At 36.6% G+C, this 11,681-nt stretch overlaps 1 protein-coding gene and 1 long non-coding RNA gene across 3 annotated transcripts in view; both read left to right on the top strand.

Moving 5' to 3' along the window:
• The window catches only part of LOC145499877 (uncharacterized), an 18,357-nt gene extending 16,660 nt beyond the window's left edge, over positions 1-1,697 (top strand). Inside the window, exon 15 of the mRNA XM_081479404.1 lies at positions 1-1,697. This exon is cut by the window's left edge and continues 121 nt beyond it. The gene's annotated coding sequence lies outside the window, so the exon portion shown is untranslated.
• Positions 1,698-2,795: 1,098 nt separating this feature from the next.
• Positions 2,796-11,432, top strand: LOC145499588 (uncharacterized). Of its 2 annotated transcripts, XR_014050957.1 has the most exons (5): positions 2,796-3,035; positions 6,114-6,317; positions 6,679-6,746; positions 8,549-8,644; positions 9,045-11,432. It is a non-coding gene; the product is annotated as an uncharacterized LOC145499588 (long non-coding RNA). The 2 variants fall into 2 exon arrangements; XR_014050955.1 differs by lacking the exons at positions 8,549-8,644; positions 9,045-11,432 and having other exon boundaries at positions 6,679-6,796.
• The last annotated feature ends 249 nt before the right edge of the window (positions 11,433-11,681 follow it).

Genomic DNA, 11,681 nt, shown 5'->3' with positions numbered 1-11,681 from the left:
AGACATGAAATAGCTGCTGGAAAACTTAGTTATTTGTTTAGCCTAAAAAAGTATCTGAAATATATATATTTTTTACTGATGTTTGACGTATATTTTAGAGTCCAACCGCTTGAAGTTGAGTCTGCATGTAAATGAAGTCAAATTAAAAAAGTCACACGAAATTCTCCAAGTTTGCATAGTTTTACCAAGCTTGGCGATATTTAGCTTTGAATTGCTGAATTCAAATCACTATATGGAGCAAAACTGATCGATACTATTGAGATAGTGTTTCCAAAATAAATTGTCCAGCTTTACAGTGTAAGCAAACATCACCAAACGTTATTGTAACCTTTCGTTTTTTTCTACTTAATTGATAACAGTTAACGAGTTTCATTTAATATCCAAGATAGAGTCTATGACATCATAAATACCCTTTGTCCGTTACTGTAGTTTTAAAAAATAGAATTCCGCAGTTAGTTAATGTTACATGTAGATAATTTTGCTTTCAAGCGGCAATGCAAAGGAGGCGTGAAGGTCATAAGAGTGAACTAATCATGACAAAGAAATTGTTTTGATCGATTATTATATTCAATAAAGTACTAATATAAGAAATGCATAGAGTTCAGAAATGAGAATTTACATGTTGATACGATAAAGGCTAGTGAATACGCAGAATTAACTGTTTCGTTTTGAGCTTCGCCAAAGGTAGTTTCCTTAGTGATTTCATTCTTAATTAATAAACAAAATAAAGTTAAAAGTGATTTCATGTATTTTTTGTTCAGTGCCAATTACAAGACTATTGTTTTTAGAGCATTTCGTGCGCGTTTCCTCGCGCATTTGGCAGTTGCGCTGTCTCCTATACAATCTAGGTAGGCTCCCTGAGGTCTTTGTCATGTCTCCCTGACTCGTTAACCCGTAAGTTCGCCTCTCAGCATTCCAGCTTAGTAGATTTGGTACTTTTTGGGCCATTTTCCATTGGGTTAGACTGTTTCCATAACAGGGAGTACCCTCCCCCTCCCCCACGCAGACACTGTATCTCGGCCTTCCCGCGCACGTTTCCTGCTCCATCCGTTATTAATTCAATTCGCCTGGCATTTTCCACTCCGGGCGGGATCATTGTAGCGTATGTCGTGTCTCTCCTGGTCCGTTAATCAATGATTTTGTCCCTGTGAACTACCCATCCAGTGGGTTAAGATTTATTTGCATTTTTATGTTTCAGCGCGTGTTACCTCGTACTTTCGGTGCGCCTTCTTGTGAACACCCTGACTCGAAAGTGCCAACTCTGACATCTAAATTTGCTGATCCATGTTACAGGAGCAATGTCAGAAAATTTTAAGTCATTTTCTGATTACCTTTAAGAAGAAAATTCTCAAAATAACAGTCACCTAAGGTAGAAGAAAATCAAAATCATATTGTAATTAAAAAACTAAAATAAACAGGGATGGACACAACTGAGAAAGATTAACACAGATTAAGAATCAGTAAACTTAAAAAAAATCACGGGCCAACTTTTTTCAAGATGCACCTTCCGTGGGCAGTGAATGTAGCATACAGCTCTTAGAACCATATATCCAAGAATCGTTTTTCCGTAAGTCTTCAGGTTTCTATCGACTGTTAAAGAAAATACAAAGTTTTGAAATGTGTTGGCACGAAACTATTCTCAGTTACGAATTTCCGTTGCAAATTATTCCAAGTGTAGTACGTGCTGAAGCTCATAATTATTCATCTCGTGTTCAGTTATTCGCTATCACATGTTCGTTGGTTCTTGCTCTCTCCACGTTTCTACAAAAAAGAGAGAAAGAGAACTGCTTGCTAACCTTAGCTTGTAAAACTATAAGGTTATAATGTTGGTACAAAACTACAGATACGTTCCACGGCCAGGTACGATTATTGGACGAAATAACGATATATTTGACGTGAAGCCAATGTACACGTGCTTAATCCTGGAGGTTCAGTCGAGCTTCTAGCGTTTAAATATGGCTGTTGCTTCTTTGTTTGATGTTTACTACAGGCGGCCCAGACGTTGAATATGATTAATATGTGACATTAGGCTTTTGCCGTTTATACGACTATGTATGAGAATGCTTCGAAAATTGCTCTAAATGCTACGTGTAGAAAATAACTTAAATAAAAGTGGCTTACCTTATGTTTGTATTGCGTTATTTTGATGTCTGTGTTCTTGGAGGCGGTTTAGAGCCATTTAGGCGAGTTTTACTTTCTAGCGGCTCTACATTTCCCTCGTGTTCTCAAATGCCCGTCGTGTTTTATCACAGTGTAATACACGGCTTAGGCTTCTTTATTTGTTAAATCAAAACGTTCAGATTTTTTGCTTGTGATTATTTTTTGCGTGACCTGTGCCGCTTACCTGCACCCGCGCCGCTTACCCGCAACCCGCGCTGCATACCCGTGACCCGCGCTGTTTACCGGCGACCCGCGCTGATTAGACACTCCCTCACCAAACGGGCATAATTTGTAACTATTTCAAACAGGCCAACCCGAAACTACACCCTTTAACATGTATGACGGTCGTTGTATACTCGGAATCATAATCGGGAAATTGGCTCGACAGGGTACCCCTCTCCCACCCCACTGCCTCCACCGTTGGAAACAAAAGGGGAAAAAATTCATTTATGACATTTATAACTGGAAAGACAGAAACAAGAGAAATAAATTCACGCGGCGTAACGCGAGATGGTAACGTGATCGCACGTAAGTTCCCGCGTGAAACCGTCTTTCCCGCGAAAAGTTTTCGTGACGTTACTTGTTTTCCGTGACGCGAAGACACGAAAGACACTGGTAACGAAAGAGAATCCAAACGTGGCGACGGGATCTCGCAGTTTTGATAGGATTATAAACTTATTTTGGTGCCAATACCATGATTAATATGGCATCTATGGTATCAGTTTCCTTTTGAAGCATATTTTCCTCGTGTTGGCTGGATTTAGGTGCAAGAAAAATGGCTGTGACGGCTACAGAACACTGAAATGAAGACCACCTTTGTGCTGATTACTGACAACCGCTTGGCAAATTATCCCACAATTTAACTGTTACTAAAGGTAAGCTTAAAACCAAAAGCTGTTTTTTACGAAAATTAGTTTCTCTGCTGGTGTTTCTTCATTGCTATTGCCCAAGTAAGTACTGAAGTTGGTTTAATTTTATTTTGTTGAGCTTTTATAATTTATACAGCGGGAATATTCAAATTCTTAGCACATCTCGCACGTGCCCGCCGTTGTTTTGAGCAAAATGTATGCGAGACTGGCCTTTGTTTGAGATTATAAGCATACAAAACGAAATACCAACCTCTTAGGAATCCTCTCAGACATTATTAAAGGTGCTAGAAGTTGCAAAAAAGATAAAAGGTGCCAAAATTATGTTTTTTAAGACACAGAGGATTTCCATCTAGTTTGCATATTTTTTTATTTTGCACGTGGTAGCTTTGAACTTTTGTTAAACTCTTGTATTCCTTTATGGACTTCAAATCCACTATGAACATGAGCTATTTTGAATAATACTTTTTTTTCTGGTAATTCTGGTCTTAAATTTATGAATCTTATAACATCTAATTACCTGGAGTGAAAATCTCCGAGAAATCGTTCTGTTTGACTTTCAGAAACACTGGCTTGAATATCATCTGGTGTGGGGTGTTATTTTGCTTTTTATCAAGAATTGTCCCTAAAATTATTTAATTGGGAGGGAATTAAAAAAAAAGTCGATGAATTTTTTTTTATACTCATCCCTGAATGAGATTAATCCATACTCAATGTAATCCCAGAGTTTCAAATTAATTGAAACATTTTAAGCCTGCTAATTTTCAGCGTCAACTGAGGAAAATATTGCACTGATTTTCACTTATGTTGCTTGTTGTCTTCATCGTGAATTAAAAAACGCGCGACTGATTTCCGGCGATTTTCCAAAAGCATTCTAGAATTTGCTGAGCTAGCATTACAATAACAATAAAATATATGTCATACTTTCACTCATTTCACATTAACGCAGCCATGCCAAGGTTAAGTGGTGAGTGCAAACAGAAAATCACTATGCTGAATGTCTTGTTTATGTTTAGCATAAACATAAACAAGACATATATTTTATTGTTGTAGTAGTGTTAGCTTGGAATATTTTAGCATGCTTCCGGAAAATAGCCGAAAAGCAATCACATGTTTTATTTATTCCTCATATACAGAAATGTACAATGGTATGGTGATTTGAGACAAAAGAAAAATATATTTCCAAAATTATCCCTGATGGCAAGTTATTTGGTCTTATGTAAAATGGGATATGGCATCATTTTGTTGCTATGGTAACACAGACCTTCATAAGACTTACCTAATTTGAAACTTTCATCTTTCTCTTGCATGCCAGTAACATTCAATTTTCTGTAGGATTGATAATGGTGCTGCTCTAGTCACTCAAACTTGAATGGTGTCGTTACTCAAAAATCCGATCACGCCACATTAAAAGGGTTATTTTGTGGGTAGCTGGTTTTGTATGGAGAAATTAACTAAAGGTTACTGACTTTCCCCATCAGTTAGAACTGCGAATTAAGGAAACAAATTTTAGCAACATAATTTATTGGGTAAGAATGACGATTGGTCCGTCCTGTAAAATACTTGTGCGACAAGATACAATTACCAGGGGTGGTGAATGGTTAATCCAACACTTTGTGAGAATGGGCAGAATAGCATTTTCCTTTACGTACAAGGGCTCCAAGACAATGAGCTAATCAGAACTCTGAGACCTCTTAGCCTTTCAAAAAAGGTTGAGACGCTGAGACAGTTTTGTGGAAATAAATGAAGTTGTGAGATGCACGTAGTCGCGAAAAAAAGGTAGTAATTGTAAAAGGGACAGGGAAGTAAAATGATTGCTTTGAATTTCAAACTGATAATACTATACTTTGAGGTCATAAAATAATTTCCATCAACTGGTATATCTTTGGGTCTGAGAATTATTCCAAGAGATTTTTTGTTCTATTTTCTATTTTATGTACTTAGAATTCAACTTGATGTACACTTATGCATATGCTGCAATCTGATTGGCCGAGGTATCATATTATACTATGAGCCATTAGTGTGCAAAGGCTTCAGGTTGTCTACGAATTGACAAAGTCTCCCATACGTGTATTTCTGAAGTTTCAGGGGAACACACACACACAAAAAAAAGATATTAAGTCATAAAATTCTTGAGAAGGTGAACAGGAGGAGGTTTAATCGTACTTGAATTCAAAACCTTGAAATTGTAAAAAAGTTAACAAGTACTTGAACACAGCTGCCAAGTTGAAAACACAGTGGACCATTGTGATGATGTCACACAATTGAAAGCAAATGCTCCTCCCCTGGTTGACATTTCTTTGAAAAAACTGGTAAGTTCATTTGAAACATCGCATTTTACTAAATTTGGTAGTTGAGTACAATGTAAGAGTGCTTGTTGGTGAGAACCAAAGAAGATTACAAAAATGTGGCCACAAGGATGAAAAAAACTGGTAGTGTTTCGTAATTTGACAAAAGAGACTTCAGACACAACTTTCCAGTGTTTACAATAATATTTCCTTTTTATGTTATCATCTTGTGAATCTTCATTTATGAACATTGAAGAAACTTGCACAAACATATAACTTCACGATCACCTTTTAATGTACACCACTCTAGCCCAGAGATGACATACATGTGTAAAGGTTTCTTATCTCTAACAAATGCTTTTTGGGCTTCAATGTCACACCCTTCATTGTAAAATTCCCTTTCTTTAATGCAACATGGAATTTACAGGTTCTGCCTAATTTGCATGATTGTATTGTTTATTTATCTGGGTATTGATGGCCTCTTAGAGACAACAGATATAGTTACTGTAATAATTTGATGTCGAAAAAAAAATGTTATTGTTTGGTTGAGGAGAATCACAGACAATGTATAGGGTTTCACAGGGAAGGTTTGGATATTTTATGGAATCATTATGGTCTGTTGTTTGTAAGTCAGAGTGTAGACTACAGAAAATGTGGTCAATTAGTGGTGAATTATGGGGAACATTTGGTGTGAAGTCATGGGTGAACAGGAGAGGGATGTGCTATTTTTAACAGTAATTGCTTGACTTCAGATGATAAAAAAAAAATGTATTGTGTACAATTTTCTTTTTTTGTCAAGCCACTTGAGGAAGGCTGGATCAATGTGGATGAACAAGTCATTAGGAAAAGAAGACAAGGAAAGAAGGAAGGAAGGATATTTGAGACTGAAGGGGTGAAGAGACAGATCTAGAGTGAAAAAAGAAAGACACGGGACTGATGTACATGTATATGGCAACAGTTCCAACTGGAAGAAACCAAATCAGTCACCTTGCCTGCTGACCAGGTAAATACTAAACTGGAAAATGCTACATGTAGGAAATTGATTATCTCATCTGAATTTTCAAGCACGGGTGGGGGTTATTGAGAGGCTCAGATTCTGCCGATAATTTATATGCTGTTACATAAGAAAGAATAACAGCTATACCTCTCCCAGTTAAATCAGTCCTGGATCCTAAAGAGGTGTCTTGTAAATGGGCCAGAACAAGAAAGCTCAACACAAAATTACAAGATGCCTGAAATTACAAGATGCCTGAAAAATGTTTTGTTTGTGAATCATTGTTGAGATGTTCTATATTTAATGGTAATTGGTTGACTTGAGATGTTGAATGTATACATGTACAATTTTCTGTTTTATTTTTTGTCAGGCCACTCAAGAAAGAGCTGGATTGATGTAGATTAATAAGTCATTAGGAAAAGAAGATAAGGAAAGAAGGTAGACAGGAAGTGGATGCTAAAGACTTAAATGGTGGAGAGACAGACCCCCCCCCAAAAAAAAAAAAAACAGTTGCAACTGGAAGAAACTAAATCTGTCACCTTGGCTAACCAGGTAAATACTACTGGATTATCTCATCTGATGTCAGATCTTTAAAACACTGGGTCTTGGGTTCAAAACTCAAAGTTTCAAACAAGGGATTAGGGTGGGGTATCAGAGAGTGATTTAAATATGGACGTACAGTTGCTACTGGAAGAAGCAAATCCAGTCACATTGACTGACCAGGTAAATACTGTACAATGCTTGGATAATGCAACTTGTCAGCTTTTCAGTAAAAGACCATTGAGGTATTAAAGGTGGAATTAGGGGAGAGATGTGTTGCAGGTGCAAACAGGGAAAGGTTAGGGAAGGCAAAAATTGGAGGAACAGGGGGGGGGGGAATGCCTGCTACATGTATAAGAACTAGGCTTTTCACCTAACGTCTACCAAATTCCTTATAATTTGATTTTATAGACTGTCAGTGACTGTCAATACTGTATGTTCTTCAGTAAGAAAAAACTGGCAGTGTAAATTCCTGTAGGAAAGCCTAAATCTTACTTTAAATCTAATTCTAAATCTAATTCTAATTCTAATCTAATTTTTCGTTTTCAAATATTTTGTTCACAGAAATATTAGCTTGTCAAGCTACTCTGAAATTCGAGCTTAAATAAAGCTTATGTATGTATGTATGTATGTATGCTTGCAAGATTTAAATCTCTCAATTGAAAGCACTTGTTAATAAATCTGTGTTTTAAGCCGTCGTGGCTATTTTTTGATGAGATAATATGCAACTAACGATTAATTTAAAAAAAATACTCATTACAATTGAAACTACTCTGAAGTTAGATCTTTAAAACACTGGGTCTTCGGTTCAGAAAAAAAAATTAAAAAACACACTATTCACTGTGTGTATCAGCCTATCAGAATTTTGCACCTGCCAGCAGGGGCAATAATTAAGACTTCACTGAATTAAAACTACTCTGTTAAAACTACTCTGAAGTCAGATCTTTAAAACACTGGGTCGTGGGTCCAGGCAAAAAATACTCAGTGTGTATCAGCCTATCAGAATTGTGCACCCACCAGCAGTGGCAGAAGAATCAGAAAAAAAGGGGTTCTTATACATGTATCAGGCATTCCGCCTTGCCTACCCCATTTTATACTGCAGCAAGTCAGACTTCTTTGTGCAGAGAAACAAACTGACAAAGGTAACAAAAAATTATAATGTGGAGATTGCATTTGAAGTTGGAATGATCAATCAGGCTTAAAAGTAGTTTGTAACATCTGGTGCTGATTGTTGAAAAGTCAGTAAACAGAAACCTTTGATTTCTTCAGGTTCACCTTTGGGAAAGTGCCTTGTTCTAAAATTCTGTTAGTTGTATAAATTATGTACACAGAACTTTACAGTGCTACAGTGTAAGTGCCTTACCATTGCCACCTAGGAAAATTTCCTATTAGTTTTTGACATCTGTTTGATAACTTCTGATGGCCTCCATTTCAAAAGGCCAATCAAACTGTGACAACTTGCCCACTGGTTTCAGATGTTTGCAGCTTGAGACTTTTGAAATTCCCACAAGAGTGAATGGTCAATTTGACAATTTAACATCTTGGTCCTCAACAGTTCCCATGTTTTGATTGGCTGGTTAAAAATACAGCAATTAAATGTTATGAAAAAGTTGTCACAAAGATGTTAAAATCAAGTAATCAAAAAATTTCACTGTGCAAGGTCATAATCAAGAATCTTTTCTCGATGTGTCATTTCATAGTCAACAATGGATGGACAGTAGACATATCTGGAAAGACAGTGGACAAACCTGGATGGATAGTGGGCAAACCCAAAACATTCAAACTTGACCAATCAGGTAAATACATGTAAATGTACACAGTTACTTCGGATCATGTCTCAGGTTGTAATCAAGGATCTTTTCTGAATGTCTCATTTCATTGTACATAGTCAACAATGGATGGACAGTAGTCTGACAAGTTTGGACAGACCGTGGACAAACCTGGATGGGAAGTGGTTGCGTTTAACTAAGTTATCAGTCTGACCAAAGCAGTCATTTAAACTAGTACACATGTAATTAGTGAATGAAATTAAATATTAATAAAAGTAATTTATATTTTATATAATGACTTGTAATCCCAGTGTCACTGTTAAACAAACTGAGAGTTAAAACCAAAAAAACTGGTAAAAAATATCTGTTGTCCAAAGCTTTAGATTGGATCCCACAATAACTCATCATTTGGCTTGTTTTGTCATAGGATGCTAGACAGCAGTGATCATCACAAGACAGCATGGACTTGGAGAGACAAGAAAATGCAGTTAATGGGTAACACACCTGGAGACAAAAATTGAAGAGTATGCTTAAGGATTGGTTGCCAAGACAAGACAACAAGACGGTTTATTATTAGTAGTTTGTGTGTTTAATTGTGCAGCTATTTGGCCCAGCCCGGGAGGCCTTTGAACATGGGGTACAGCTGGCCCGGGGTTTTCCTCCTAGTGCAAGTGGACGTAGAGGGAGGTTTTTCACCCAGCTGTTGTTCCACAACCCCTGTTCAGATTAGTTGATTATTTCTTTAGCTTGATAGTCGTCTACTATATATTCATAATAGACTCTTGGTTAACACCTTGCTTTAGTTTGGAGTAAGTCAACCTGATTGACGCTGACTTGACTACAACTTACTGAAACACACAACTCTCAATGGATACCAACAACTTGTTGCCTCTTTCACTCAGCAAGTGACTTTAACTTCCAACAGAACCGGCAACACAAACATGACTAACAATAGATGGATTTAAAATGAGAACATCAGACAACAAGACCTTACAAATCACTTATTCATGACCTCAACAAACCAAACAACAAACTATAACTTCAAACAAAACCAACACAAACTTGACCTAACAATATATGGACTAAAACTATAGACAACATCCGACACTGAAAACTACTTACACTGTACAGTTGACTTGTTCGTGTATTTATAATTTTAACAAACAAACCAACAAACTGAAACTTCAAACAGAACCAACACAAACCTGACTATAACTGCAATAGATGGATTGAAACTGAGATCTCAAACCAACAATTGCATGTACATCTTACAGATGACATATTCATGACCTCAACAAAGCAACCAACAAACTTTGAATTAACCTAAAACAGAACCAGCACAAACTTGACTGTCTAACAATAGATGGATTAAAACTACACAGCAACTGACACTGACAACTTTACACCCTACAAGAATTATGACGTATTCAAAACCTCAACAAACCATTTACCAACAAACTTTTAATTAGCTGTAGACAAAACCAACACAAATTTGACAAACATTTTACAATGTAGATGGATTGAGCTGACTATATACATGCATGCAACATCTGACACTGACAACTACTTACACATGAATATTGACCGATCATGATCTCAACAAACCTAAATCTGAACCTGACTGTAGCACTTCAGTGCAGAATGCTGCCAGAATACTACGGACTAAGATTCTGACTTAACCATGATCACCAAAACGTAACAGACTACAGAAACTGCACAAGCCGCGTACTAATGCAAAGATTAGCATTGAGTCAGATAATATTATTATTATATGTAGATGTGTGTGCCACCATTGTTCAAACAAGTGCCTTTTTTTGAAAAAAAAAACCACCCTAGCTGTCTCTGCATGGGATTAATTGGTTCATTGATTGGAAGCAGAGATCTCTGTTACTGTATGTAGTTTTCACCCCAGGTTGCTTTATAGATTAAATTGATTTGAAATAAATTATTCAAGATGTTGTTTGTTTCATGATGTGGTCCCTTGGGATGTAGATTGCAATGCTTTTACTCTTACTGCTGGTCTACATAGCCTTCATCCAGCAATGAGGGCTAGCAGGAAGTAGTCAAATATCGCAATCTGCATTCCGAGGGAATACATTGTAGGACAGACAATAACCCATGTTACACTGACCAGCAACCATCTCTTTCATGACCAATTTTATTTATTTTTGGACACATATTATTGAGAGAACTTCATGCTGCAGCAAAGATCTCTGACTCCAATCAATGAACCAGTTAATCATGAAACCCATTCCATTTGGCTGGTTTGAATCCATTGAACGGTAAATTTTACTCTTGCACTTGTTTGTTCCATTTGAGTTAGGGTTGAAAGTTCAAGCACAAGATTCCCTTGAGCATTTTTTTTTTCATCCTTTGCTTAGATGTGTGAGGTACAGTTTCTCCTAGACTAAGTCTCAGGTGAATTTTAAAATTGTTTAGAAAAGTTGACCAAAAGTTGCAAAACAATTTCAAAAATTAATCATAAAGAAACAAACCAGTATAGCGCATATCAATTAAAAGCCATAATATATATCAGCATAGAAATTCTCTTATCTTGTCAGACTCCACATCTTTCCAATAGTTACTGATTGCGAAGACAAATTTTCTTGTGATGCATGATCATTTGGTCAGTTCTCATTATGTCTGGTTCTGTCTGTGAGGAGAAGCTAGTTGCTGATCATTTCTGGGGTTTAAAGGATTAAACAAAGATTAACAACAACAGATAATGTTGAACTAAATTTCAAGAGTTTATTTCTTCAATTCCAAAATTCATACATGTAGTATTTTACAAAACACTAGAACACATATGACTTACAGTTAAATCATTTCCTTTGAGGTTTTGCATTGAACAAAATTACACTTAAAGAAAAATGCATGTCTCAAATTTCAAAATTTGCACATTAATGGCACTGAACAAAGTATTGAAAACAAACAGCATTAGCCAGGTTAATGGTAACTGCTACATGTAAGCAACTTTGATCTTTTGGGCACATGCTAAATTTTCGTTCTTACCTAATTTTGAGAGAAAAGGGCCTTAGCACAGTCAGCACATGTTCAGGACACC

The sequence above is a fragment of the Orbicella franksi genome, chromosome 1 (genome assembly GCF_964199315.1).
Source record: "Orbicella franksi chromosome 1, jaOrbFran1.1, whole genome shotgun sequence".
Classification (NCBI taxonomy): Eukaryota; Metazoa; Cnidaria; class Anthozoa; order Scleractinia; family Merulinidae; genus Orbicella; species Orbicella franksi.
This window is presented reverse-complemented; position numbering and strand designations above follow the sequence as displayed.